The 27,435-nt window shown below is 45.6% G+C and overlaps 1 long non-coding RNA gene across 1 annotated transcript in view; it reads right to left on the bottom strand.

The window, feature by feature from the left end:
- Nucleotides 1–4,658: 4,658 nt before the first annotated feature.
- LOC109026501 (uncharacterized) overlaps nucleotides 4,659–27,435 on the bottom strand; it is a 60,963-nt gene continuing 38,186 nt past the window's right edge. Inside the window, exon 3 of the long non-coding RNA XR_002005495.3 lies at nucleotides 4,659–4,848. This is a non-coding gene — a long non-coding RNA (uncharacterized lncRNA). The remainder of the gene's footprint in view (nucleotides 4,849–27,435) is intronic.

Genomic DNA, 27,435 nt, shown 5'->3' on the forward strand with positions numbered 1-27,435 from the left:
GAGGTGATGCCCCCTGGATACAGCTCAGGGTACCTGTCCCAGCATGCAGTCCAACCCAGAGTGAACACTGATGTGTGTGCCAAGAGGAGGGACCCCCAAACACACACCCAAATAGCCACTAGGAACGTCACATGAAGAATCTCGGGGTGCTCACCCTAAAACTAGGAAGACTTGGAGCAGATAAAATACCCAAGAGCTGGCCGGGCACGATTGCTCAAGCCTGTAATCCCAGCACTTTGGGAGGCCGAGGCGGGCGGATCACAAGGTCAGGAGATCGAGACCATCCTGGCTAACACGGTGAAACCCCGTCTCTACTAAATATACAAAAAATTAGCCATGCGTGATGGCAGGCACCTGTAGTCCCAGCTACTCGGGAGGCTGAGGCAGGAGAATGGCGTGAACCCGGGAGGCGGAGCTTGCACCGAGCCGAGATCGCACCACTGCACTCCAGCCTGGGCGACAGAGCGAGACTCCGTCTCAAAAAAAAAAAAAAAAAAAATACCCAAGAGCTCTGTGGCTGTGTGCCTGGCTTCCATCTGGGGCTGGAGGTGATTATTAGCTCTGTTCCAGTTGGTGCCAAAAAGTAGAATTAAGAGCACACATGGAGGCCAGGCACAGTGGCACACACTCATAACCCTAGCACTTTGGGAGTCTGAGGCAGGAGGATCTCTTGCGTCCAGGAGTTCAAGACCAGCTTGGGCAGCATGGCAAAACTCTGTCTCTACTAAAAATACAAAAATTAGTCAGGTATGGTAACACATGCCTGTAATCCCAGCTGAGGTGGGAGGATCGCTTGAGTCTGCAGGACGAGGCTGCAGTGAGTGGTGATGGCGCCACTGCACTCCAGCCTGGGCGACAGAGCAAGGCTGGAGTCTGTCTCAAAAACAAAACAAAACAAAAAACAGCACACACGGAAGCCAGAGCTGTCCAGGGGTGTCCAGGAATGAAATTGGCTGGCCTGGGCATAGGAATAAGCCCCTCATCCCAGGAGCCACCAAGGAGAGACAATGTTACCTCTTGGGAAGAAAGTAGAGGGCATATCTGCATTTGAGGTTGGACAAGGTGACCTTTAGTCATCCTCCCAAAATTGCAGATTCACAAATCTGTGAATGAAATGTCCCGAGAAGGGAGCCGTGAGAAGGCCCTGAGAAGCAGCCACCCGCCCCTGCCCGGATTCCCACTCCCGTCAGGAGACACCTAAACCGAGAGAGCCAGCAGGCTTGAGGAGCCCGTGTCCACTGCCCCACTCCACAGACGGGAGCACAGAGAGTGGAAGCAGGATGGACTCACACAGCCTCACATATCTCACTCATGCTCACTCCTGCCCAGTGGGCCGAATTCAAGACCCCTAACGCCTCCGCTCACTCTGTTTCCTTATAATTTCACTTGTGATTTTTTAAAAGGTCAGTTTATTTCCTATGATCTGCAAGAAGGCAACTGGTATGTGAGAGGGTGAGTGTGGGTGGCTGTTTCCAGTTAAACAAGAGAAAGTTTTTCTAACTGTGTCAAAACTGTGGAGGAGAGACTGGCTAGGCTTCATTAGGATCAGCCCACGGCGCCCAGGCGCGGCTTAGTCACTGCGGCTTTCTCACTCCTCAACACTTAACCAGTATCTTTGGTCCCCCACCCCCAACCCTGACAAATCTTTAGGCTCTGCCTGGGGCTTGGTGGCAGGCGTCCGAGGTTCTCCAGCCCTTGACAAAGGTCAGTCTGTAGGCCCATCACAGCCAGAGAGCATAGAGGCTGTGCTCGGGCCCTGCTGACTCGTGTGGCTGACAGCCAGCGAGCCAAGGCTCCACGGGCACTGCTTTGCATCACAGGGTGTCAAGCCAGTGGCAGGGACCCACCCAGGCCAGCCAGTCTCCACTCCCAAATCCAACCCAACCCCGCCCTGTTGCAGGGCTCTCAGCCTTGGGCACTGGGGGCGTCTGGGGCCACCTAGTCCTTTGTCGGTGGTGAGGCTTTGCACTGTGGGGTGTTTAGCCACCGACCCGGCCTCCACCTACAGGATGTCAGCAGCATCACCAGATGATGGCCCAGTCATGACAGCCAAAAACGCCCCAGACATGGCCAAATCAGGGCCCAAATCAGCCCTGTGTTGAGAAGCTCTGAGCTACAGCCAACAGCATCTTCCCTCTTTGTCTTGTTTCCAAAATATTCTTGTGAGGTTCTACAGGAAAAAAGAAAAAAAAATGCCTAAGTTTTTATGTTGGGATGTGGACATGAATGGGAGGCCACAAGCCCTGGCTTGACCCCATGGAGGTCGAGGGTGTTTTACACAGGGCCATTACACGTGGACATCACCTTGCTGGCACCTAGAGGCATAGACTGTGCCATCCCTAACCCAATCCAGCCCTCTCCTATCACGGAGGAAGGAAGTGCAGCCCAGAGAGGTTAAGCAACCAGCTGGAAGTCACACAGCAGGCTTAGTCATCTAACCCCCTATCCAGTGCTCTTTCACCACCCTACGCCAAGCCTGGATCCAGCCAGCACTCACCAGGAGGCTAAAACTTTGCGGAGGCAAAACATCCCCTTCCAACAGGAACTCAAGACAAGGGCAGAACCTCGTTTTCACATTACAATGCTGTGAAAATGTGCAAGCAAAATGTGGTAAAAACATGGGTTGGGGCCAAAGCGGTGGAATGAGAAAATACTGCTTGCCATGTGAGCTGCCTAATAAAAGGAAGAGCCCAGAATTGTTTGTTGCGATTATAAGGGTCATTTTTTCCGCCTATAAAAAAGAGTAATTTTCATTTACAGGGACCCCGGGCAATTTTCCATCTAATTTGATGTTTTATAATGTCTGCAGAGCCACACAACCTCAGTAGGCTGTGGGGGCCGTAGACGTTTTATTTTCAGATGTTCAAGGTTATTGGTTCATCAAGAGCAAAGGGAAAATGTGACCCGGTTTTCATGAGTCCTGGTAAGAAAGAGGGCAGGGGATGGTCTGGGTGGGTGGAAAGGAATTTGCTGTGAAGCCCCCAACCCTCAGCTGAGTGCCACCCCCATTCCATTAGCACCCAGAACACCAGGCTGGTAAGGCTGGGGCAGAGTCATTGCCCCAGGTGAGAAAGCTGAAGACCCCACCCTGCCTCCAGTCCAGAGCACTGCGCCACCCGGCTGACCTGCCTGCACATACATGGCCCACCCGGTTCTCCTGTTAGGAGTTTTATGTATGTTTCTCGTTTAATCATCACAGAGGCCCATGGAGTGTGGGGACTGTTATTATCTCTGGTTTACAGATGAGGAAACTGGGCTTAGAGAAGTCAGCTACTGGCTTGAGGCCGCCAGAACAGGAGCTAAGATTCTAAATTTAACTACTCTTTTTTTTTTTTTTTTTTTTTTTTGAGACGGAGTCTGGCTCTGTCGCCCAGGCTGGAGTGCAGTGGCGCAATCTCAGCTCACTGCAAGCTCCGCCTCCCGGGTTCACGCCATTCTCCTGCCTCAGCCTCCCGAGTAGCTGGGACTACAGGCGCCCGCCACTACGCCCGGTTAATTTTTTGTATTTTTAGTAGAGACGGGGTTTCACCATGTTAGCCAGGATGGTCTCGATCTCCTGACCTCGTGATCCGCCCGCCTCGGCCTCCCAAAGTGCTGGGATTACAGGCGTGAGCCACCGCGCCCGGCCAATTTAACTACTCTTTCTACACTGTGGCATAATCCTCTCACCACCACCGTCCTACTAGATCCTTCCTGCTCACCCAGGCCCCACCTCTTTTGGCTTCACAAGATGGGTGCATGGAGGGGGTGTGGGATACAGAGGGTGAAGGAGACGCAGTCTTTACCCTTAGTGCTTACAGGATCGTTGGAGACTTGAGATAGCCATCCAAAACCAATCCCAATGCACAGTGCATCATGCAGGGCCTCAGTTTCCTTTTCTGTAAAATGGGCATGACACCACTGATTTGACGGCAAGGTTAGGAGGCTTCGATGTAATAACACCATTGGAAAAAAACTTGGTCTTGATAACAAGGATTGCTCCTGTCCTGCTGAGACAGCAAAAGAAAGAAGGAATTATGGGAGTAAGGACTAGAGACGGAAGGTGAGAAAAGACGGAGCGAGGAGGAATCAGGAATGGAAGCGGAGAAGCACAAGGACAGCTGAGAGAAGAGCACAAGGACAGCTGAGAGAAGAGCACAAGGTAGGGTGCCCATGGCTGGGCTTTTACTGCGCACTCAGTGTGTACCAGGCCTCGGGCTGGGTGCTTTATGTGCATAAAGCCATTCAATTTCCAACAGGGAGAGTGGAGGCGATTATTTCGACTTTACAGAGGAACCCTCTACTGCGTGACATGGGCGTGGACCACAACCCAAAGGTTGTTGTGACAGAGCTCTCAACCCAACCTGGGGACCTGGAGGGATCACCGTGGGACAAAAAGGCAAACAATCAAATTCCCGGCTCCTGGAACAGGCCCGTTCCTTCTTAAGATCTCTGTTCTTCCAGGACCATCTCTGTGCCCAGTAACACAGACTTGGTAGAAAGCAGGGAGGGACCGTAGTAAATGCAAATGTTTTTGTTTTACACAATACCTGTTCTTATAGAAATAGAGAAGACCACAGATGAGCTGGGAGAAAAGGAAAACCTCCTGAATCCCAATCCTTAGACACTGATGCATACATTTCCAATATTTATACCAAATGGGATCATAATGCATCTTGTATTTTGCAAGTTCTTTTTGAACTTTATGATAATGGACAGCTTTCCACATCATTAATATTCTTGTACAGCACTGAAATGACAAGCACTGTTCAGCCATTGCAGAATGTTGTCTAACAATTTCCCAATTCAGCAGGCCTCCCTCACCCACTTTTGCCTTCCTTGTGTCAGTTATCCACGATCAACTGAGCTCTGGAAATAGATGAGTACAGTACAATAAGATATTTTGAAAGAGAGAGAGAGACCATATTCACATAACTTTTATTATAATAGATTGCTATAATTGTTATTACAGTAGATTGTTATAATAACAGTAGATTGTTATAATTGTTCTTATATTACAGTAGATTGTTATGATTGTTCTATTTTATTATTAATGTTGTCAATCTCTTATCGTGCCTGCCTAATTTATAAATTAAACCTTATAGGTATGAGCGTATAGGAAAAGACATAGTGCATTTAGGGTTTGATTCTATCTGAGGTTTCAGGCATCCACTGCAGGTCTTGGAACATATCCCCTGCAGATAAGAGGATAAGTTGATAATTGTGATAATTTAGAAAGTGGCTTTGGATACCCTCATAACTAAGGTTCACATTGTCATTTGCAGGAAAAAGACAACATCACACAGCCCTCAGTACCAGGTAGGAAAGACAGAAGGGGTTTGTGGGAAGAGAAGGGAAGAGTGGCGAGCAGAGGGGCTGGTGGAATTTGCTTCCAGGTGGTAGAAGATGCGGAAATTCCCTGCTTGTTAAAACAAGAGAGGACATGGAGGGCTGTGATCTCAAGGGCACGGGCGGAGCCCAGCTAGCCCGGGGCTTGTCGGCTGTAGGTTCCCTCTATCATGCGGGGCCAGGGAGGCCCCTGGATGCTTCTGCTTCCCCCAGTCCAGCGCCAACTCCACTGAGCCTTGCCAGCTTCTCTGTGCAGGCCCGACCCCAGCTGGGCTGCAGGGCCTTGAGGACAAGGACCACATTGGAATCATTTCTCTATTGCCCAAGTGCCTTGTGTAGGGCTGGGCACAGAGTCACTGACAGTGAATGAGCACGTGAGACAATGAATGAGTGAGTGATACTTGTAGAATTTAGAGAGGGCTCAGTCAGGTGCACAAGCAGAAGTAACGGGAGGCTATTTTCCAACCTTGTCGTTAGAGAGTCAGAGGAATTGATGAGACATTGACTTGATTCCTTCTCAGCTGCTGGTTTATTCTGCATGTCCAGCAAATTACTGAACCTCTCTGCCATCCAGTTTCCTTGTGGGTAAACTGGGGACGATAGGAGGTGGTGCTGGGGCTGATGAAGATAAGACGGGTGGCATTTTACTGTATGTGATTATACCCAAAATGAAAAAGGGAGGGTGAAAGCTCTGAGCCAGGCACCTGGCATCAACAGGATATTGATTGTTAGAAAATCTGTGCATTCTTAAGAGGACCTGGGATTTATTTTAATCAAATATAAGACTCAAAGAAGTGACTATCATGAATGAAAAAGTTTTTCTCTCACGGATCCCGGAAATGACAGGCACAGCACTCCGTGCAAGTCACCAGGGTCAGTCAGGAGGCAGAGGGGGCAGAAACATGTGGGCAAGAGCCTTTCCTGTGGTTTCCATGGGAAGGAATGGGCAAGGCAGCGTAGCTACCCTGGGTTGTCTAGGGGCATAGAGGGGAACAGTGGTTCTGACTGAGAGCTCAATAGAGGAGGTGGTTGGGGTGTGGGATCTGGACTGGTTGGTTTACATCTGAAAGTCACACTCACAGGAGTGGTTTCCAATCTATAGAAATTGGCTAGCTCTGGGAAGGGGCAGTCTCTCTAAGGTCTGCAAGGTCTCAGACATGAAAGCATCAAAATACAGAAAATAAAAGACATGGTTTGGCCGGGCACAGTGTCTCATGCCTGTAACCCCAGCACTTTGGGAGGCCGAGGCGGGTGGATCACGAGGTCAGGAGATCAAGACCATCCTGGCTAACACGGTGAAACCCGTCTCTATTAAAAAATACAAAAAATTAGCCGGGCGTGGTGGCGGGCACCTGTAGTCCCAGCTACTCGGGAGGCTGAGGCAGGAGAATGGCGTGAACCCAGGAGGTGGAGCTTGCAGTGAGCCGAGATTGCGCCACTGCACTCCAGCCTGGGCGACAGAGTGAGACTCCATCTCAGAAAAAAAAAAAAAAGACATGGTTTATATACTACGAGGCCCAATGCAATAGCAGGGCTCTGAGATCAGCTGAATTCAAATCCCAGTTTCATTGCTTTTGCGTTGGTGGCTTTTCATTTTTTAATTTTCATTTTTTGAAATAAGGTCTCACTCTGTCACCCAGGATTGGGTGCAGTGGTGTGATCACAGCTCACTGCAGCCTCAACTTCCCAGGCTCAAGCAATCCTCCCACCTCAGCCTCTCAAGTAGCTCGTGCGTGCCATCATGCTTGCCTAATTTTTTCAATTTTTGTAGAGATGGGGGTCTTACTTTGTTGCCCAGGCTGATCTTGAATTCCTGGGCCCAAGCAATCCTCCCATCTCAGTCTCCCAAAGTGCTGGGATTACAGGCATGAACCACCATGCCCAGGCTTGTTATGTGGCTTTTAGCAAGTCACTTAGCCATTCTGAGTCCCTGTGCCATCAGCTGTAAAATAAGGACTACAGCAGCTACCTCTAGTGATGTGTCAAGAGTGGCCAGCCAGGCCTCTGCCTGAGACACGGCTCATAAGGGCAGGAAAACATCACTGGCAAAAATCAGAAATCCAGCTCCAGTTAGCGCAGGTCTCCACTCACGATAGCTTACAGAGTTGGCCAAATGGGAGCTTGAACCCTGGTCCTGCCAGTGTGGACACTGCCTGGAGTGGAAATTAAACCATGCTATTCTCTGGATGACCTGCCTCAGCCATAGATTTCTGTGCCAAGCTCCGCAAGCTGTATCCACTTGGCTCCAGCCATCAATAGGGAATGTGAAGTTGCAAATCACAGCCAGCTGAGATTCAGAAACAGAATGAGGTATTATGTAGGGCTGTTGACCCCAGATGAGGGCTTTATTTTATTATCTACATTTTAGACTCTTTAATATGCCTCCCAAGATGCTGTCTGGTTTGGAAAATCACCTATAATAAATGCACATAATAAATCTCTTATTTTGAGCATAGAGAGGCATGCAATTTTTATTAATAAAAATAAGTTCCTCTCTGTACCCCAGCAAATAAGTGTTCCACAAGTATTTAAAGACAATCTGTTGAAAGGATGCCAACTAGCCCACCTCCCAGAGCAACTAGCCAGTCTCAGTTGGGCCTCCCCTGCTCACAGGGTGAAATGAAAGGGTGTTCTAGAAGGTGCCGTCATCTGCTCCCTTCCCTGTCATCTCGTGGGTCCCAGCCATTCCCAACCCTGGGCAAATCCATCCACTCACACTGTCCCTGGAGAAATCACACAAGGTCATAGGACCTCCTTCTTCTCCCTTGTCCTGAACTAGACCCTCCCCATCCTGCCATCCCTGGGGTTGCTGGCCTCCTGTCTCACTCCCTCCTTCATCAGACACTCTGCAAACCTCCACCCTAGGAGAAGAAGAGGAAAAGACCCTGTGTGTCCATCACAGGGAAAATGGAGGGGGATGCAATGCCCTGGCGTATAAGTGACAGATTTCACCACTTCACAGCAACACGATGGATCTTAAGACCTCACACAAGGCTGAGAAGGAAGAAAGAAAGAAGGAAGGAAGGAGAAGGAAGAAAGGACAGGAGGAAAGAAAGAAGAAAGGGAGAAATTGAGATATAGGACCCAACACATCCTACAAAAAAAATATATCCATACAAATAGCAGCACATATTTTATAATTGAAGAGTACACGTCAAAACTGTAGAACGGTTGACTATGGGACGAACGGAGCTGGGATATGGGGCTAAGAGGGAAGAAATCAGTGAAAATAAAGGCTTTCTCCTACTAGATGGGGATGAGGTCAGGAAATAAGAATATCATCACCACAACCCTCTGCATATGAGGCTCCATAAGAAAGAAAACATAAGGAAAAGCTAAACACAGACACACACACACACACACACACACACACACAGGCAAATCCTACTCTAAAAATGATCTGTTTTTTGATTATTCCAATGAGCCATGCTTGCTGCATGCCGGGCTTTGGACATGCAATTCCCTCTGCATGAAATGCTGTTCCCTACCCTTTCAGCCACTCAGCTTTGCCTGTCCTTCAGCTGTCTCCATTTCCTGTCCTTCCCCCACCTGCCCCACCTGGGCCAGGTGGCCATACCTGTTGTATTAGTCAGCTCAGGCTGCTCTAACAGAACACTACAGACCAGGCAGCTTAAAGAACAGGAGTTTCTTTTCTCACAGTTCGGCAGGCTGGAAGTCCAGGATAAAGGTGCAACAGGGTTGGTTCCTGGTAAGGCCTCTCTACCTGGCTTGTAGACAGCCACCTTCTTGCTGTGTCCTCACACAGTCTTTCCTGTGTGGATGCTCGAGGGGAGAGGGCTCTGGTGTCTCTTCCCCTCCTTATGAGGACACCAGCTGTACTAGATTGGGGCCCCACTCTGATGATCTCATTTCACCTTAATCACCTCCCTAAAGGCCCTATCTCCAATGACAATCACACTCTGAAGTATGGGGTTTCAGGACTTCCACATGTGAATGGGGGTGAGGGGGACACAGTTTAGCCCCCAACACCCCTCCTGCCCGTGTTCGCTTTCCTTCAACAGTTTCTCACGCACCTGCGCGTATCCGAGGCTATCCTCTGAGCACACCCATGTCAGGACTCACGCACCTTCCATGCTCATCCTCGCCTGCTCCAACACACCTTTGCCCCCTCCTCCTTGCCGCAAACCCCACAGGCCCGCATGACGTTTCAGTGGGCGAATTCAAAGGTCCCTCTCAGCCCACGTCCCTGGGACTTCCCCGTGAGAGCCTGCCTTGCCTGGTCCTTGGGCTCTGCCCTCTCCTCTCTCTGCTTTTCGCCCCAGCAGTGGCTTCTTCCTGCTTCCACATGCCAGCCCGGCTCCCCTGGACCCACTCCCATTCCTCTCTGCATGGTTCCTGGGGGGTCTCTCCACACCATGACCCCTTCTTCCATGGTTCACTGGCCATGTGGATGCCACAGGCCCCTCAAGTTCTGTACAGCATGAATGAATTCATCTCTTTGCCCCACAAGCCTATTCTCTGTCTGGCCCCACCACTGGTGACACTGGAGACCTGGGCATCCTCTGTGACTCCTCCGTCAATCCCTCCATTGGACCAACCACCAAATGCTGTCCTTCCATCCTGCTGCTTGTCTCAGCTCCCTGCAGGATGGGGATTGCTTTGCTGTGCAGGGACACCAAGATGTGGGAAGCAGAGGCTGGACTCAAGAGTTCTGCCAGAGGCAGATTTCGAGACAAGCAAGTGAAGGCGGTTGGATAGATGGAGAGGAGGGTATTCAACTGGTCTGCTCATGGCTCCATCCCTGCCAAGAAACAGAGACTCTCAAACTGTGTACTTTAATACAAAGACTTTAATACAAAGACTACTCACCAAGTTGTGAACGAGGTTTGGGTAACCAGCAAGAGACAGTGTAGAACCCAGGGGCTAAGGGCAGGGGGTGGTGTCACTGCTCCTAGGCCTGATGGGGAGTGAGGGGGTGGTCACTGGAACGGAGACAGAAACACAAGATGGGAGCAACGGGCCAGAGAGTGGGGCTCTAGCAGACAGAAGCAGCCCGTCCTAAGCAACCTCATGTGTTCATGTATGTATGTATGTAAGTATGTATGTATTATTATTATTATTAGACGGAGTTTTGCTTTTGTTGCCCAGGCTGGAGGGCAAAAATGTGATCTTGGCTCACCGCAACCTCTGCCTCCCGAGTTCAAGCGATTCTCCTGCCTCAGCCTCCCAGGTAGTTGCGATTACAGGCATGCGCCACCACGCCCAGCTAATTTTGTATTTTTAATAGAGACGGGGTTTCTCCATGTTGGTCAGGCTGGTCTCGAACTCCCGACCTCAGGTGATCCGTCCACCTTGGCCTCCCAAAGTGTTGGGATTACAGGCCTGAGCCACCACGCCTGGCCATACGAATATTATTTCGGTATGATAAGGCCAGCAGATTGGGAGAGGACTGACACTGAAAAGATCATTTGTCCCTCAGAGTTCCCAATAAGAAAGGGCCCACCATGCTATGAGGAGCCACTGGGGAAACACCTAGGTGAGTCAGGAGACAGGGAGGGGAGACACGGTAGGCAAGAACCTCCATTGAGGTTTTGATTGGAAGGAATGAAAGAGGCAGGGCAGGCAGGCTTAGGATTGCTGGTTTGAATAATTTTAGCTGATATGGGGCTCAGAGTTGCTGCCCTGAGTTGTCTGGTTTCCAGCCCTGGGATGATCAGGGCAGGTGGAGTGTGACAGCCCCACAGGGGAGGAGGTGGAGGGTGTGGGCTCTGGATCAGTTGGTTGGCGTTTGAAAAGCACACTCTTGAGCGAATTGTTGACCATTTCTAGGTTGGCCAGCCCTGGGAGGGGCAGTCCCTCCAGGATTAGCAAGGCCTCAGAGGTCAAAGAATCTGAATACAGAACACAAAAGACATGGTGCATACACCACACAGAGAGGGAGTTAGGGGAACCAACACCCATTCCCACTCTTCTGTCGCCCTCAGATCTCTTGCTGATGTCGCCCCTTGGCCAAACCCAACAGGAATCTGGAGGGTGAGAAAGATGGCTGGGACAGTCAGGGAGGGGAGTGGCTCTGAAGAGGGACTGGACTCAGCAGCCGCTAAACTAAGCTCCCGTGCAGACAAGAGTTCTTTATTCCTTTTGAAATCTTCCCAATACATGCTGGTTGAATGGAGATGCAATCAGCCTGGGGAGATACAACACGGCTTGCAGAAGGAAACGCATCCTGAGCTGAGTTTTGAGGGATGAATAGGCATTTTCCAGTGAATGCTAGACACATAAATGGAAGAGCATAAGCAAAGGGATGGAGATTAACACAATATGTTTGGCAAGCTGCAAGCTTTGCAACAGTTCTGGATTGTGAAATTTCTGGGGAGGAGGCTGGCACAGAGCAGATTCCCTGGGAGTGTCTCTGCCCTTGGTCATTTCGTTCTCCTCTATGGGCCTCTCTGCAAAGCAATGTGTTCATGTGTGTAAAGTGCTTCCAAGGGGGCTGGTACAGAGGGAAATACTTGGTAAATGGTGGTGATTATCATAATGATTATTAGCATGCCTAATAATGTCACCTCCCCTACTTTCCCGGCCTCTGGGGTGCCTCAAATTGGACAACATATTAGAAGTTCTTTGCAAAACAAAGGACCAACAGAACTCAAGGCAGAAACAAGGCCACAGGGCTCAGGGAACCATCTCCTGTGGGTAATAGTCTGGTTTCAGGGCAGGTGAGCCAGCCCAGAAGTCAGGCCCCATGGCTCCGGCGCTCTGAGACAGGGACGATGGCTGGCCTGTTTGGGATTCCCTAGCCTCATCGATCAAATGATCCAGGGATGAGGGAGAACGCCAGGGTCTATTTCCCATCTGTGATCAGCCTTGACTCCAAGCCCATACTCCACACCCAGTTTTCTGGAAGAGGGAGAAATAGCCCTCGGGGGCCAAAGAATATAATACCCTTGGATGCCCCAGCTGTGTGAGACCGTCTGAGAGGCCTTTATCACTGCACACAGCAGCTGCCAAAGTCAGACCTAACTCCTTCCCAGGAAATTCTTGGCTCTGCTTGTGAGCAGCCCGTCTGGTGGAATTAATTTCAGCCTATATGATGCTAACGCCATGTGAACAGAGACATATAAAACAGTCCTCCCAAGGCTTTGCATGGCAATAAAGACTGAACCGTGCTTAATTTATGCACATTGCAAGGCTACCCTCTGCAGGAAGCATAAAGCCATCCCTTGTCGGGGCTGGAACAGTAAGGGGCTCCTCTTGCCCCTGGGCCTCACGGAGGGAGCTCATTCCCTCTTCCCAGGCTCCTTCCATCTTTCTGCTTGGATTGTGGATTTCCAGACTTGGGCTCTGGCCTTTATCAGTGAGACAGCCATGGTGTAGGGGATCTGCAAGGGCTGTAGAACTGGAGGTGGAACTATGTCCTTAGTTCCATGCAAACCACTGAGGAAGGGACACTCGGGAGGTGATCTGCATCCTGGAGTCATGGGGCTATCATCTGCTAATGCTAGAAAGAGATTTTGAGATCATCTAATTCAGACCCAGGTGAGTTCAGAGATTTAAAATGATGGAACCAAAGTCACACAACACACTCATGGAAGGCTCTGGACTTTGACATCAGAGTAGGGGTGGGGCAAGTTCAAAAATTTGGAGTTGGAGAGTCCCGGGTTAGAACCCAGACTCTGCCAGGTCCTTGCTTTCTGACTTCAAGCAAGTTATTTCAATTCTGTGTTTCGTTTCCTTGTTCATAAAGTAAGTGCACCATGGGAATTCTGGGAGAATTAAAGGAGATAGTGTTTGTTCAGCATAACCATATGCCCAGCATATGGTAAATATCCAGTAATAGTAGCTATTGCTATTATGGCTTCTGAGTAAATGCATATTTTAGTGTGGGTTTCTTTCAAGCTGAGACAGGGATTTAGGTATAAGCAGTGATATGTTTTCGATCTGTGTCCCCACCAAAATTTCATGTCAAATTCTAATCCCCAAAGTTGGAAGTGGGGCCCAGTGGGAGGTGATTGGATCATGGGGTGGTCCTTCATGAATGGTTTAGCACCATCCCCTTGGTGCTATTCTTATGATAGTGAGTGAGTTATCACAATATCTGGTTGTTTAAAAGTGTGTAGCACCTCCTCCCTCTCTCTCTTGCTCCTGCTCCTGCCATGTGAGATGCTTCACTCCCCGTTTGCCTTCTGCCATGATTGTAAGCTTTCTGAGACCTCCCCAGAAGCTGAGCAGATGCCAGAGTCATGCTTCCTGTACAGCCCGTGGAACTCTGAGCCAAATAAACTTTTTCCTTATAAATGACTGTCTCAGGTATTTCTTTATAGCAGTGTGAGAATGGACTTGAACACATGGCTTATTAAGGAAGATGATCCCAGGAAGCAGGAGTAAGGGAACAAGGCAAATGAGACAGGAAAGCAGGAAAAGAAACCAGTGTGAGGGTTTGCTATTGTCTTAGTCCGTTCACACAGCTATAAGAAAATACTATAAACTGGGTGGCGTATAAACAACAGATATTTATCTCTTACAGTTCTGGAGGCTGGCAAGTCCAAGACCAAAGCACTGCAGATTTAGTGTCTCGAGAAGCCTGCTTTATAGTTTCCAGATGAGGCCTTCTTATGGTTTCTAGATGAGGCCTTCTTATGGTTTCTAGATGGGGCCTTCTTGCTGCATCTTCACACTGTGGAAGGGGCAAGGGAGCTCTGTGGGCCTCATTTGTCCCAGTCATGAGGTCTCCACCCCCATGACCTAATCATCTCCCAGAGACCCTGCCGTCTTATACTATAATATTGGTGATTAGCTTTCAACATATGCATTTGCAAAGATACAAACATTCAGATCATAACAGTTACCATGAATGCTGCTGTGGACAATGGGAGCTCAAATCTGCTGGGGGAATTTATAGAGAAATTTATAAAACTATCAAGGATATAAAAAAGACTTAAATAAATGAAGTGATAGAGCATGGAAGAACCAGAGTGGTATTATATTGTTTTTTGTTTTCATTTTTGTTTTTGTTTTTGAGATGGAGTCTCACTCTTGTCACCCAGGCTGGAGTGCAATGTTGGGATCTTGGTCACTGCAACCCCCACCTCCTGAGTTTAAGCAATTCTCCTGCCTCAGCCTCCCAGGTAGCTGGAATTCCAAGTGGGTGCCACCATGCCCAGCTAATTTTTGTATTTTTACTAGAGACGGGGTTTCGTCATGTTGGCCAGGCTGGTCTCGAACTCCTGACCTCAAGTGATCCACCCACCTCAGCTTCTCAAAGTGCTGGGATTACATGCATGAGCCACTGTGCCCAGCTGGTGTTATATTGTTAAAAGCAAAACCGTAGACAAGTTAAAATTGAAAGAGTTTAGTTGAACAAAGAATGATGTGCAAATCAGGCAAACTTCTGAACCAGAGTAGGCTCAGAGACTCCAGCACAGCCATGTGGTGGAAGAACATTTATCGTCAGAAAAAGGAAAGTGACCTACAGACAATAGAATTGAGGCACAGAAAGAGCTAGATTGGTTATAGCTTGGCATTTGCCTTATTTGAAAAGTTTGAACATTTGGCTGTCTTTAATTCGCCCAAACACAGTGATTGGCACAAGAGTAGGTTAGTCTGTTTACACATCCAATTCAGTTGCAGTTTATTATGTACAGATAAACCTTTAGACTGAACGTAAAATATATAAGGAGGCAGCTTTAGGCTAAACTTGATTTAACAATATTAGTTAAGATCTGGCCAGGGAAAGAAAAAATATTCTGGGAACTCCAAGGATGAAGAGACACGATACAGAATTGGAGGTTTTCATAGTCTTTGGAAAGTTGAGGGAGCAAAACCCAGGAAGGGCATGGTCAGGAATTCTGAGGGTTCTGGGATCACAGGGCAGATGCTGGAGCCCAATGTGAGTGCTTCTCAAAAGGATGCTCAAAGTTGTGGTCAAAATTCCTTGTCTGTGCTTTGCCATACACACAGAGTCCCAGAGAGACGAAATAGGCCTTCACTTCCTCATGCCAGTGCCTCGCATGATGAACTGTCACTGGGCCCATGAACAACAGAGTCTGGGAAACGTAGTTTTTGGGCTTCATGATCCAGAGGCACAGGGAAGAGCTCAGGATGATGAGGCTGGTACTGAGAATGAAGACACAATATTTGACACAGACATAGATATTGATCCCTTTCCACCCCCAGATTTATTGGAAAATGCAATGAGATGTCAATTGAATCCTCGAGAATTGTAAGAGTCATACAAATGAATAAAAATATGAGGATAACCAAGATATTGTTGAATAAAAAGAAGAAGAAAGAGGCACCAGAGAAGGAGAAACGGTGTGTTCAGGGTCCCAAGACCACCCCAGGTTTAATGATTCACCAGGAGACTCACAGGACTTGACATGTGGTCACCCTCATGGCTATAACTTATGACAGTTAAGGATGCAAAGCAAAATTATCAAAGGGAAAAGGCACAGGGGCAAAGTCCAGAGAAAACTCGGTGCAAGCTTCTAAAAGTCCTCTCCCAGTGGAGTTGCATGGGACTCACTTGATTCTTCCAGCAATGTGCTATGACAGCACATCTATCAGGGAAGGCCACTGAGACTCATTGTCCAGGGTTTTTACTGCTGGCTGGATACATGGGCCCCTCTGCCTGACATGCACCAAACTTCCAGATCCCTGGAAGTAAAGCAGGTGGTTAACATGAACCTACTCTTTGTACAAATGCTTTAGACACAGTGAGCCACTCTTCTCAGTTCTGGAAATGGTGGCAACCATCCCCAAATCCAAGTTCCCATCCATCATTCCAGGGTCAACTTTGTAAGCAGGACTTTCTAAAGAGAGCAGTATCAGGACTGCTATATGAGCTCTTTTCTCCACAAAGGGGAACAGGCCCTACCAGAGAGCAAAGCTAATTATATACTGTATTAATGATTTAATCACAGTGTAATGGTGACCCAGGGGTAAGATACAGATTAGTAAAAATGAATAAAGAGCATGAGAGAGGTAGACTTCCCCACTCCCATATATAGGTACAAAGCTAGCATTACAAATAATTGGAGAAAAAGTATTATTCAAGAAATGGTTTGTAGCAATCAGGAAGCCTCATGAAATTAAATACATTGGATCCCTTTCTCATTTCATTCATAAAAATATATTTTTCCTCAACAAAAGATTAAATATAAAAAATAAAAGACATTTTAAAATAAAATATAAGTTTATTGAAGGTAAAGATACCTTAAAATGCAAAAAAGGAGGAGGAGAGTTCATGACATTGAATTTGGCAATGATTTCTTGGATATGAACTCAAAAGCACAATCTAAAAAAGAAAAAATAGATAAGCAGGATTTCATCAAAATTAAAAGCTTTTCTGTATCAAAGAGCACTATCAACAGAGCAAAAAGGTAGCTCATAAAATGGGAGAAAAAATGTGCAAATTATATATCTGATAAGGGATTTAAATCCAGAATAAAGAACTCCCAGAATTAAACAACAACAAAAAAGAAACAGCACAATTCAAAAATGGGCAAAGGACTTGATAGACATTTCTCCCAAGAAGATATACAAATGGCCAATAAACACATGAAAAGAAGCTCAACATCACTAATCATTAGGGAAATGCAAATCAAAACCAGGATACCACTGCACACCCATTAGGATGACTATTATTTAAAAAAAAATAACAGAAAAATCAAGTGTTGGTGAGAAGGTGGAGAAATTGGAACCCTTGTGTATTATTGATAAGAATGTAAAATGGCACAGCCACTGTGGAAAATATAATAGAAATTACTCAGAAAAATTAAAAATATGATCCAGCAATTCCACTTCTGGGTTTATACCCAAAAGAGGTGAAAGCAGGGACTCAAACACATATTTATATACCTATGCTGAGAGCAGCATTATTCCCAATAGCCAAAAAGTTGGAAGTAACTCAACTGTTGTATTAGTCCATTCTCACACTGCTATAAAGAACTACCTGAGACTGGGTAATTTATGAAGAAAAGAGGTTTAATTGACTCATAGTTCTGCAGGAAGAATGGCTGGGAGGCCTCAGGAAACTTAGAGTCATGGTGAAAGACAAAGGAGAAGAAAGTAACTTATTCATGTGGCAGCAGGAGATAGAGAGAGATGGGGAAAGTGCTACAGACTTTCAAACCTCCTTTTTTGAGAAGAAACAATCAGATCTCATGAGAATTCACTCATTAGAATAGCAAGAGGGAAGTCTGCCCCCATGAATCAATACCTCCCACCAGGCCCTCCTTCAAGACATGGGGATTACAGTTCAACCTGAGATTTTGGTGGGGACACAGAGCTAAACCATATCATTCCAGCCCTGGCCCCTCTCAAATCTCATGTCCTTCTCACATTTCAAAACCAATCCTGCCTTTCCAACAGTCCCCCAAAATCTTAACTCATTCCAGCATTAACTTAAAAGTCCAAGTTAAAGTCTCATCTGAGACAAGGCAAGTCCTTTTTACCTATGAGCCCATAAAATCTAAAACAAGTCAGTTACTTCCAAGATACAATCAGGTACAGACATTGCATAAATACAGAGTACAGGCATTGGGTGAATATTTCCTCTCCAAATGGGAGAAATTGACCAAAACAAAGGGACTACAAGCCCCATGCAAGTCCAAAACCCAGCAGGGTAGTCATTAAATTATAAAGCTCCAAAATCTTCTTTGACTCCATGTTTCACATCCAGGGCATGTTAATGCTAGGGGTGAGCTCCCAAGGCCTTGGGCAGCTCCACTCCTGTGGCTCTGCTGGGTAGAGCCCCCATGGCTGTTTTTACGGGCTGGTGCTGAGAGCCTGCAGATTTTCCAGGAGCATGGTGCAAGCTGTCAGTGGATCTACCATTCTGGGATCTGGAGGATGACAGCCCTCTTCTCACAGCTCCACTAGGCAGTGCCCCAGTGGGCACTCTCTGTGGGGGCTCCAACCCCACATTTCCACCCCGTGCACTGTCATACCAGAGATTATCCATGAGGGCTCCACCCCTGCAGAAGACTTCTGCCTGGACATCTAGGCATTTCCATACGTCTTCCAAAATCTAGGCAGAGGTTTCCAAACTCAACTCTTGCCTTCTGTGCACCCACAGGCCCAACACCATATGGAAGCTGCCAAGGCTTGGGACTTAAACCTTTTGAAGCAATAGCCTGAGCTGCACCTTGGCCCCTTATAGCCACAGCTGGAGCTGGAGCACTGGGTTGCAGGATGACATGCCCTGAGGCTGCACAGAGATGCAAGGCCCTGACCCAGCCCACAAAACCATTTTTCCCTCTTAGGCCTTCAGGTCTGTGATGAGAGGGGCTGCCCTGAAGGTCTCTGAAATGCCCTGGAGACATTTCCCCCAACGTCTTGGTGATTAACATTCAGCTTCTCTTTACTTATGCAAATTCCTGCAGCCGGCAGCTTGAATTTCTCCCCCAAAAATGGGTTTTTCTTTTCTAGCACATGGTCAGGCCTCAAGTTTTCCAAACTTTTACCTTATGCTTCCCTTTTAAACATAAGTTCCAATTTTAGACTACCTCTGAGAACACATATGAGTGTATACTTTTAGAAAAAGCCAGGTCACCTCTTGAATGCTTTGCTGCTTAGAAATTTCTTCTGCCAGATATGCTAAATCATCTATTTCAAGTTCAAAGTATCACAGATCTCTAGGACAGGGGGAAAATGCTGGCAGTCTCTTTGCTAAAGCATAGCGAGAGTGACCTTTACTACAGTTCCCAACAAGTTCCTCATCTCCATCTGAGACCTCCTCAGCCTGGACTTCATTGTCCATATCACTATCAGCATTTTGGTCACAACCATTCAACAAGTCTCTAGAAAGTTCCAAACTTTCCCACATCTTCCCATTTTCTTTTGGCCCCTCCATACTGTTCCAACCTCTGCCCACTACCCAGTTCCAAAGTCACTTCCACATTTTCAGGTATCTTTATAGCAATGCCCCACTTTCCTGGTACCAATTTTCTGTATTAGTCCATTCTCACACAGCTATAAAGAACTACCTGAGACTGGGTAATTTATCAAGAAAAGAGGTTTAATTGTTTCACAGTTCCACAGGCTTAACAAGAAGTATGGCCAGGAGGCCTCAGGAAACTTACAATCAAGGTGAAGGCAAGGGGGAAGCAAGCACCTTATTCACATGGCAGCAGGGGAAAGAGAGAGATGGGGGAAGTGCTCCAAACGTTTAAACAACCAGATCTCATGAGAACTCACTCACTGGAAAAGTAAGGGGGGATGTCTGCCCCCATGAATCAATCACCTCCTACCAGGCCCTCCTTCAACATGTGGGGATTACAGTCCAACATGAGATTTGGATGGGGACACCAAAACTATATCAACTATCTATTAATGGATGAGGGGTAAGCAAAATGTGGTACACACACACACACACACTGAGAGTTTACTCAGCCTTAAAAAGAAGAAAAATTTTGATATATGCTACAACATAAATGAACTGTGAAGACCTTATGCTCAGTTAAATAAGCCAATTAAAAAGGATAAATATTTTATAATTCCACTTTTAAATGAGGTACCTAAAATAGTCAGTTCATAGAGACAAAAAGTAGAATGGTGAGTACCAGGGGATAGGGGAAGGGGAATGGGGAGTTAGCATTTAATGGAGAAAGAGTTTCAACCGGGGAGGATGAAAAAGTTCTGGAGATGGATGGTGGTGATGGTTACACAGCAACGTGAATATACTTAATGGCACAGAACTATAGACTTTAAAACGTTTAAAATGGTAAGTTTTATGTGATGTGTATTTTGTGACAATAAAAAACACTAATCACAAGCATATGAATAACTGTGACTACATGGAAATTTAATGCATGTAAGACAAAAAGCACCACAAAAATGTAAAAGACAGCTTGAGAGAACATATTAGCAACCTTTAGAATAGGAACAAATTAAAATGCTTTTAAACCCTTGAGAAAAAGACAAACAGCATAATAGAAAATAAATGGACAAAATACATGAGAGACAATTCACAGAACAGAAAGTCCAAATGGTGTATAAACATATAAAAAGATGCTCGTTCTTGCTAGGAATCATAAAACCACAAGATCAAGCAAAGACAACACCATACTACTGTCACCAGACTGGCAAACAATATTAAGCCTGATAACAGTGGTGTGGATGGAATGTTTGCAGGTGGGAACTTCTGCGCAATTCCAGAAAAGTATGCCTATGCAGTGACTTGAGAGCGACTGGCAATATTCAGTAAAATGAAAAATGCACATGGTTTGGAGAAGTTGAAATATTTAGTCGAAATATCACTGACAAAGGCTTTGTACCAAAAATATATAGCCGTACCCACAGAGCCATCTAACAGCTATATTATAGCCACCCTCAGATGCCTTGTGATGCCCAAAAGCACCAAAAAGAAAATCATGAAGTTCCTCTGTCTCTGGTTGGCTAGATGTTTCAGGTGGGAGGAGACAGAAACATATTAGATATAGGTTAGATTTTGTTTTAGTGATGGATTTCAAATTTCTTATTATGCTATTAAAAATAATTGAAAGATAGATGATAGTGTCTTAGTTTGTTTGTTCTGCTATAACAAAATACCTGAGACTGGGTAATTTATAAACAATAGAAATGTATTCTCACAGTTCTGGAGGCTGGGAAATCCAAGATCAAGGTGCTGGTAGATTCAGCGTCTGCTCAGAGTCTATTCCCTGCTTCCAAGATGGTGCCCTGTTGCTGTGTCCACACAGGGTGGAAGGGCAAAAGGGATAGATGCTGTCCTCACATGGCAGAAGAGATGTAAGGAAATGAGCCCATGCTCTCAAGCCCTTTTATAAGGCCCCTTGTGATGTTGTAAAATATGTATCTGGTCTTGGTCTTCATCCCAGTGTCCTGGCATCCAACTCATAAAATCCTTAGAATCTTCAAAGTGATGTGCCTTTTTGTATACTAATGAGTTGACTGATGGCAGCAGCCCCTAGGTAGCTTCAGGATAGGGGTTGGAAAGACCAAGGCAGGATTAGAAGATTGGATCTTTCAGACCCCCAACCCCAACCTCCAGAAAGGACAGAAGGGCTAAAAGTTATCTTAATCACCAATGGCTAATGATTTAATCAATCATGCCTATATAATGAAGCTTCCATAAAAATCCAAAAGGACTGAGTTTGGAGAGCTTCAGGATAGTTGAACACACAGAGGTTCCTGGAGGGTGATGCACCTGGAGAGGGCACGGAAGCTCTGGGCCCCTTTCCCCATATCTCAGCCTATGCATCTCTTCACCTGTATCCTTTGTAATATCCTTTATAACAAACCAGTAAATGTAAGTAGGTATCTCCCTGAGATATTTGAGCCACTCTAGCAAATTAATTGAACCCAAAGACAGGGTCTTGGGAATCCCAATTTATAGCCAGTGGGTCAGAAGCACAGATAAGACAATCTGGAGCTTGTGATTGGCATCTGAAGTTGAGGGGCAGCTTTGTAGGACTGAGCCCTCAACCTGTGGGATCTGACACTGTTTCCAGGTAGACTATGTCAGAATTGAACTGAATTACAGGACACCTTGCTGGTGTCCACTACGGAACTGACTGCTTTTTTGATGTGTGGAAGGAAAATCCCCACATATCTGATGACAGAAACATGCTGTGATAATTTATTAAGAGAAACTGAGTTTGTTTATTCCCATATTCACAAAGCCTTAATTCCACCATAATGCTTTCACCCACATGACTTAATCACCCCCTAACTGTCTCACCTCTTGCTACTATCACACTGAGATTAAGTTTCAACATATCAAATTTGGGGGATACATTTGGACGTAGATGGATAGATACATACATAGAAAGATAGAGAGATGAGAGAGAGAGATAGGTAGATAGATAGATAGATAGATAGATAGATAGATAAATAGAAAGAACAAACAAACAAGTGAGCCATGCATAGACCACTAATGAGAGTTTGTTGAATCAAGAATGATAAATAGTTTAGTTCTGTGCACTAATAAAAGAAGAAACAACAGGAGAGGGAGAGATGGAGAAAGGAAAATGTGCATTCTCTATGACTCAACAGGTACAGTCCTTGGTCTATATGCTAGAAGAACTTTTGCACAAGAAAATGCAAATAAGGATGTTCCTTTCTGTGCTGTTTATAATGTCAAAGAATTGACAGCAACATATACACCAATCAATATGGAAATGGAAAGATCAGTGGTAGTATAGTTATATGACTGATTGCCATGTAATAGTTAAAATACACTAGCCAGATCTGTTTGGATCAGCAAGGTTAGAGAGTGAGAAGAAGATCAAGTAGGAAAAAGATAAGCTGTGCAAAAATATGTCCAGTAAGAAACATCTGTAAAATTTGAAGACCAGAAAACAGCATTATATGCAGTATTCTTTATGAACATATGCATACATGTAAAAACATGAAAACCTGGATAGGAAAGTCACCCTCATATTCAGAAAATAGTTGTCTCTGAGATACTACAGAGAGACTGGGCCCAAAGGAGGGCAGAGATGGGACTCCAGCTATGTCTGCAGTACTTAATTTCTTTTGAAAATAAAAATTTGAGCAAATAGGAGAAAATATTAACATTAGGAAATCCTGGTTGTGGAGCATGGGTCTTTGTTATGTTGCCCTCAGTAATTGTTTTTGTGTTTGAACATTTTAAATCAAGAGCAAAATAAAAGAAAGGCTTATCCTCAGTAGGATCCAAGATTTCTCTCTGGAACATTTCACAGCCACCCTCAGTCCCAGCAGGAAGCCTAAAGCCCCAGGGAAGAAAACCAAGAAGAACCTCGAGGTCCAGTTACAGGGATTCATGAAAGTTCACCTTGACACTTGGGTCTGTTTGCTTCCCCTCTCTAAGCCTCAGTTTCCTCATCTGTAATATGAGGGCAATGGAGCATCTGCCTCACAAGACTGGGGAGAATTGAATGGGCTGAGAACTCTGGTTCATCGTAATCCCAGCAAATGCTACTGCCTTCTGACTATGAGCATTATTATACTAATTATCTCTTATCCCCAATATTTACCAAATATGAAGAGGAAAATCAAGTGCCCTAAGGACTTTCTTCATTCATGACCTTTCTCTCTTAAGCTGGAGGTCAAACCCAAGATGTCTTAAATATAAAAAATGACCAATGGAGAACAAGCAGCAGTGAATAAGTCTCTGGTCACAGACTTAAAACTCCAGCTTCAGAGTGACTTGCTAAAAGCCTCCCAGCCTGAGATTTAGAGTCATTGGAATAATTCTTCGGGATAGGTCCCTGCCCTGCCTCCAGTACAAATTCTGTTAGCCTGGCTGTGCTCGTTCAGATGTCAGGGACTTGCCGAATCTTCTCGCCATGTGGACTTGTCTTCCAAACAATCTCTCCTAGAAACCCCACCCTAGGTCAGCTGTCCAGATATGAGCCAAAGGCCATGGGCTAAGATCTGTGTTCCTGACTCACGCAGATGAGGCGCCCAGGGCAGGGTCTGGCCTGAGTTCCCATGAGTCACTAAAGCATGGGCCAAGGTTGACACTTGGAAAGCGACATTCTACAGTTTCCCATCAGGAGGTGCCTGCAATGACAGCTCAGGTTCACACTGAATCTTGGGCACATGGGTGCCTCTGTGCCGTGTATACCTTTGTACATGTTTAAACAGGCCAGATTTTCTATGAAATGTGAAAGGAATGAAAAGGTGGCCGTGTGTGTGCATTGCACATTCAGAGTTTCACTGTTTTCACAGTGACTTTGTCAAACGTGTATCATGAATCCCTATCCTTCAGAGGCAGGAACTGAGAAGAACTCAGAGGGAAGGTCAACTGGCCATGTTCCCACAGCTAGGGAGGAGCAGAGCTGGGCCTGGGACTCAGAAGTTCAGATTCTGAGCTGCTATTCTGCCCACTCCTCCCTCTGTGTCAGTCCAGATACTCTAAGAAGCAGATACCGAGGTGGGATGAAATGTGCAAAGGGGAAACACCTTCCCCTTTTGTTAGGGGAAACACCTGCAAGAGGACACAGGGAAGGCTGGGGAACTATATGGCCAGGTGCCCCCATGAAGGAGAGAGGGAAGGAAGGTTGGTGGAAGTGCCCTAGAGGTGCAGCCTAGAGAGGGTTGAGCAAAGCCACTGTCGCGTCTTCAAACCAAAGTCACTGTCAGGGAACTTCAGTTTCTCCCAGACCCTCAGAGAGCAGCTGCTGGGGCCCTTGGTCCATAGCTCCCTGTCTTGGAGGTCTTCACAGCACACTCATGATTGCCACACTGTCTGGCTCCCTTGGGATGTGGCTCAACATTTTGAAAAGCTACTCGCCGATACATCTCAGGAAACTTAAAATGAGCACAGCCTTTCCCCTACATTCTCCCCGTTCTAATATGTTATCCCAAGGGAACAGTATAACTCCAGGTCCAGAGATGTCTTTACACACAGCATTGCTGAGGGTAGTGTCAGTTAGCAAAATAAATAAATGTGCATGCATACAGATATACACAGAAATGATTTATCTGATAGATGAGATGGCACTTGTAGGGTCATCTGCAGAGGCACATGGGCTCCCAGCCAAGATAGTCAAAGGTTAAGGCTGATGCTGTCACATGCATGCCCCAAGGGAATCAAAAGGTTTATTACTGACATCATGACTGTCTCTGGGGAGAGCCAGATAGGCCTCTCCAACAGGTCCAAAAATGGCTTGAGAAAGTGGAAAAAGGAGACTAGCTTGGGGATTTTATCATGGCTAGGGGGCTGGGCTGGGTGAAAATTCCTGCACACTGTGGGCAAGGGCTTACCCGGTTGAATCTCCCACCGATGCCAATGGAGAGAGAATCCAGTTTTTTTTTTTATCAGTTTGCTCAGATAAGGAAAGGGTGGGTGAGACTGAAAAGCCATCATCAGTCAAACATGAAAAAATAAAAAAATAACAGCAGAGGCAGACTTTTTATGCAGTGAGAGGCTGCCATGCATTCATCTACTTTTCTCAAGTGGGTATGTTAATACGTTAAAAACTACTTTCCTGTATCTTCCATCTCTCTTTCACTTCTGAAGCCTCCAAGGTATGTGAGCTGGTGATTCGCCTTGCAGTTGGCCAGGCGAATGTCCTGCCATAGGTAAAATCTCCCCATAGAGGGTCCTATGGCAGGCCTCAGCAGGCCTGGGTATGGTGGCAGAGTCAGGCTGAATTCTCCCCTCCAGCAATGAAGCTAAGATCTGTCTGACTCCTGAATCTATTTCCAACTTCTTTCCAGACTTTAAACTCCTTAAATTGCAACATAAGAATAACCTTTTGGGCCAGGCATGGTGGCTCATGCCTGTAATCCCAGCACTTTGGGAGGCTGAGGCGGGTGGATCATTTGAGGTCAGGAGTTCAAGACAAGCCTAGCCAACATGGTGAAACCCCATCTTTACTAAAAATACAAAAATTAAGTGGGTGGTAGTGGCATGCACCTATAATCCCAACTACTCAGGAGGCTGAGGCAGGAGAATCACTTGAGCCTAGGAGTCGGAAGTTGCTGTAAGCCGAGAGTGAGACCCTGTCTCAAGAAAAGAAATAAAAAAGAAAAAAAAAGAATAATCTTTTGTATATAATATGATATCACTATGTAAAACAAAAAATAACTTGAAATACTGAATATTGTCAGTGGTTGACTTTCTATGATACTTTTCTGACTTTTCTATGTTTTCCAAATGTTTTGAGTGCATATTACCTTTAAAAATTGAAAGAGATTTTATTTTAACATTCTCCTCAACGTTATTCTTGATCTGTGAACTCCCTTACAGCAGGGTTTAGATCTGTCATGGGAGAAAATCAGAAGTGAGACTAGAGAAGAAGGAAAAAGTGACATTCCCCAACAGCTCTGTTAGGTATGAGCCCCCAAGTGAAAAATCACCACCAATGTGAAGATTTGCAAAAGGTAATTCTTGTGCCAAGAAAAGTCTGGGCAGAAGTTTGCTTTGCTTTTTACAAAGTTACAAACTCTTAACACCTAATTTTTTTTTAGGCAGATAGGGTTGTGCTGTATTGCCCAGACTGGAGTGCAGTGGCTATTCACAGGTGCATTCATAGTACACTACAGCCTTGAACTCCTGGGTTCAAGGGATCCTTCTGCCTCAGTCTATAGGCATGTGCCACAGTGCCTGGCTCACCAACACCTAATTGTCTCTTAGGCTTTGGTATTCTGTTAATGTATTCATCAGGGAAGGCTAGGTAACCAATAGTCTTAAACATGGAGTAGCCCAACACAAAGAAGTGTATTTCTTGCTTATGTAACAGCCACAGTGGTGACAGAATAGCACAAGTGAAAAATGGATGTGGGAATGTCCCTTATTTGATGAAGCCACTCAGGGACCCAAGCTGACCAAGGCTTTGCCCCCTCCAGCTAGTTGCTTGCAAAGTTGCCTTCATCATCTCCATTCCAGCCAATAGGAGGGAGGAAGGCCTGTGAGAGGTTTTCATCAGCCAAGAAGGAAAATGGCACACATCACTTCTGCTCAATTCCATTTGGCTAGAACTTAGTTACTTGGCTACTTTCACTGCCACGAGATGGGGAAACATAGTGTCCACCAAGGAGCAAAAGACACGGATTTTGATGAGCCACTGTCACTTTCTATTAGTGTTTTAAAAGCTGGTTCTATGCTCAGCAAATAATCACTTATAAGGGATCCAAAAATAATGCTGGATCCCACTAACCAAATCAAATAATTAAACATCTTCAAAACTTTGAATTACATTTATAAATTGCTTACATTCAATTTGATTTTAAATACCTCAATGATCTGACAACTCTTCCCAATACTGAAGTAATTCTTACACATCAGATGAACTTACATAAATAATGAAGTACATATATATGAGATATAGATATATGATATATAAGGTAGGAGATCTATATCTTATATCATAGATATGACATCTACAGGATATGAGATGTACATCTTACAGATATAAGATCTATATCTTATGTCTATATAAAATATATATTTTATATTATATATTAAGCTTAGTAAGATTTCCACTTAAAATCACAAATATAAATCAATTATTGAACTGTATATTTAACTGGAGTCAAAAGACTACCACTCTAAAATATCAAATTATCTTAATACCAAATTTTTACTGATTCCTTAATGTGAAAAAATAATGTGATGTGTTTTGAGTCTCTTACATACATTGAAAGCATCCTGGACTTTGTCTTGTTATGTGTGATTCTTTCTCCCTGGTC

The sequence above is a fragment of the Gorilla gorilla genome, chromosome 3, assembly GCF_029281585.2.
Source record: "Gorilla gorilla gorilla isolate KB3781 chromosome 3, NHGRI_mGorGor1-v2.1_pri, whole genome shotgun sequence".
In the NCBI taxonomy this organism is placed as follows: Eukaryota; Metazoa; Chordata; class Mammalia; order Primates; family Hominidae; genus Gorilla; species Gorilla gorilla.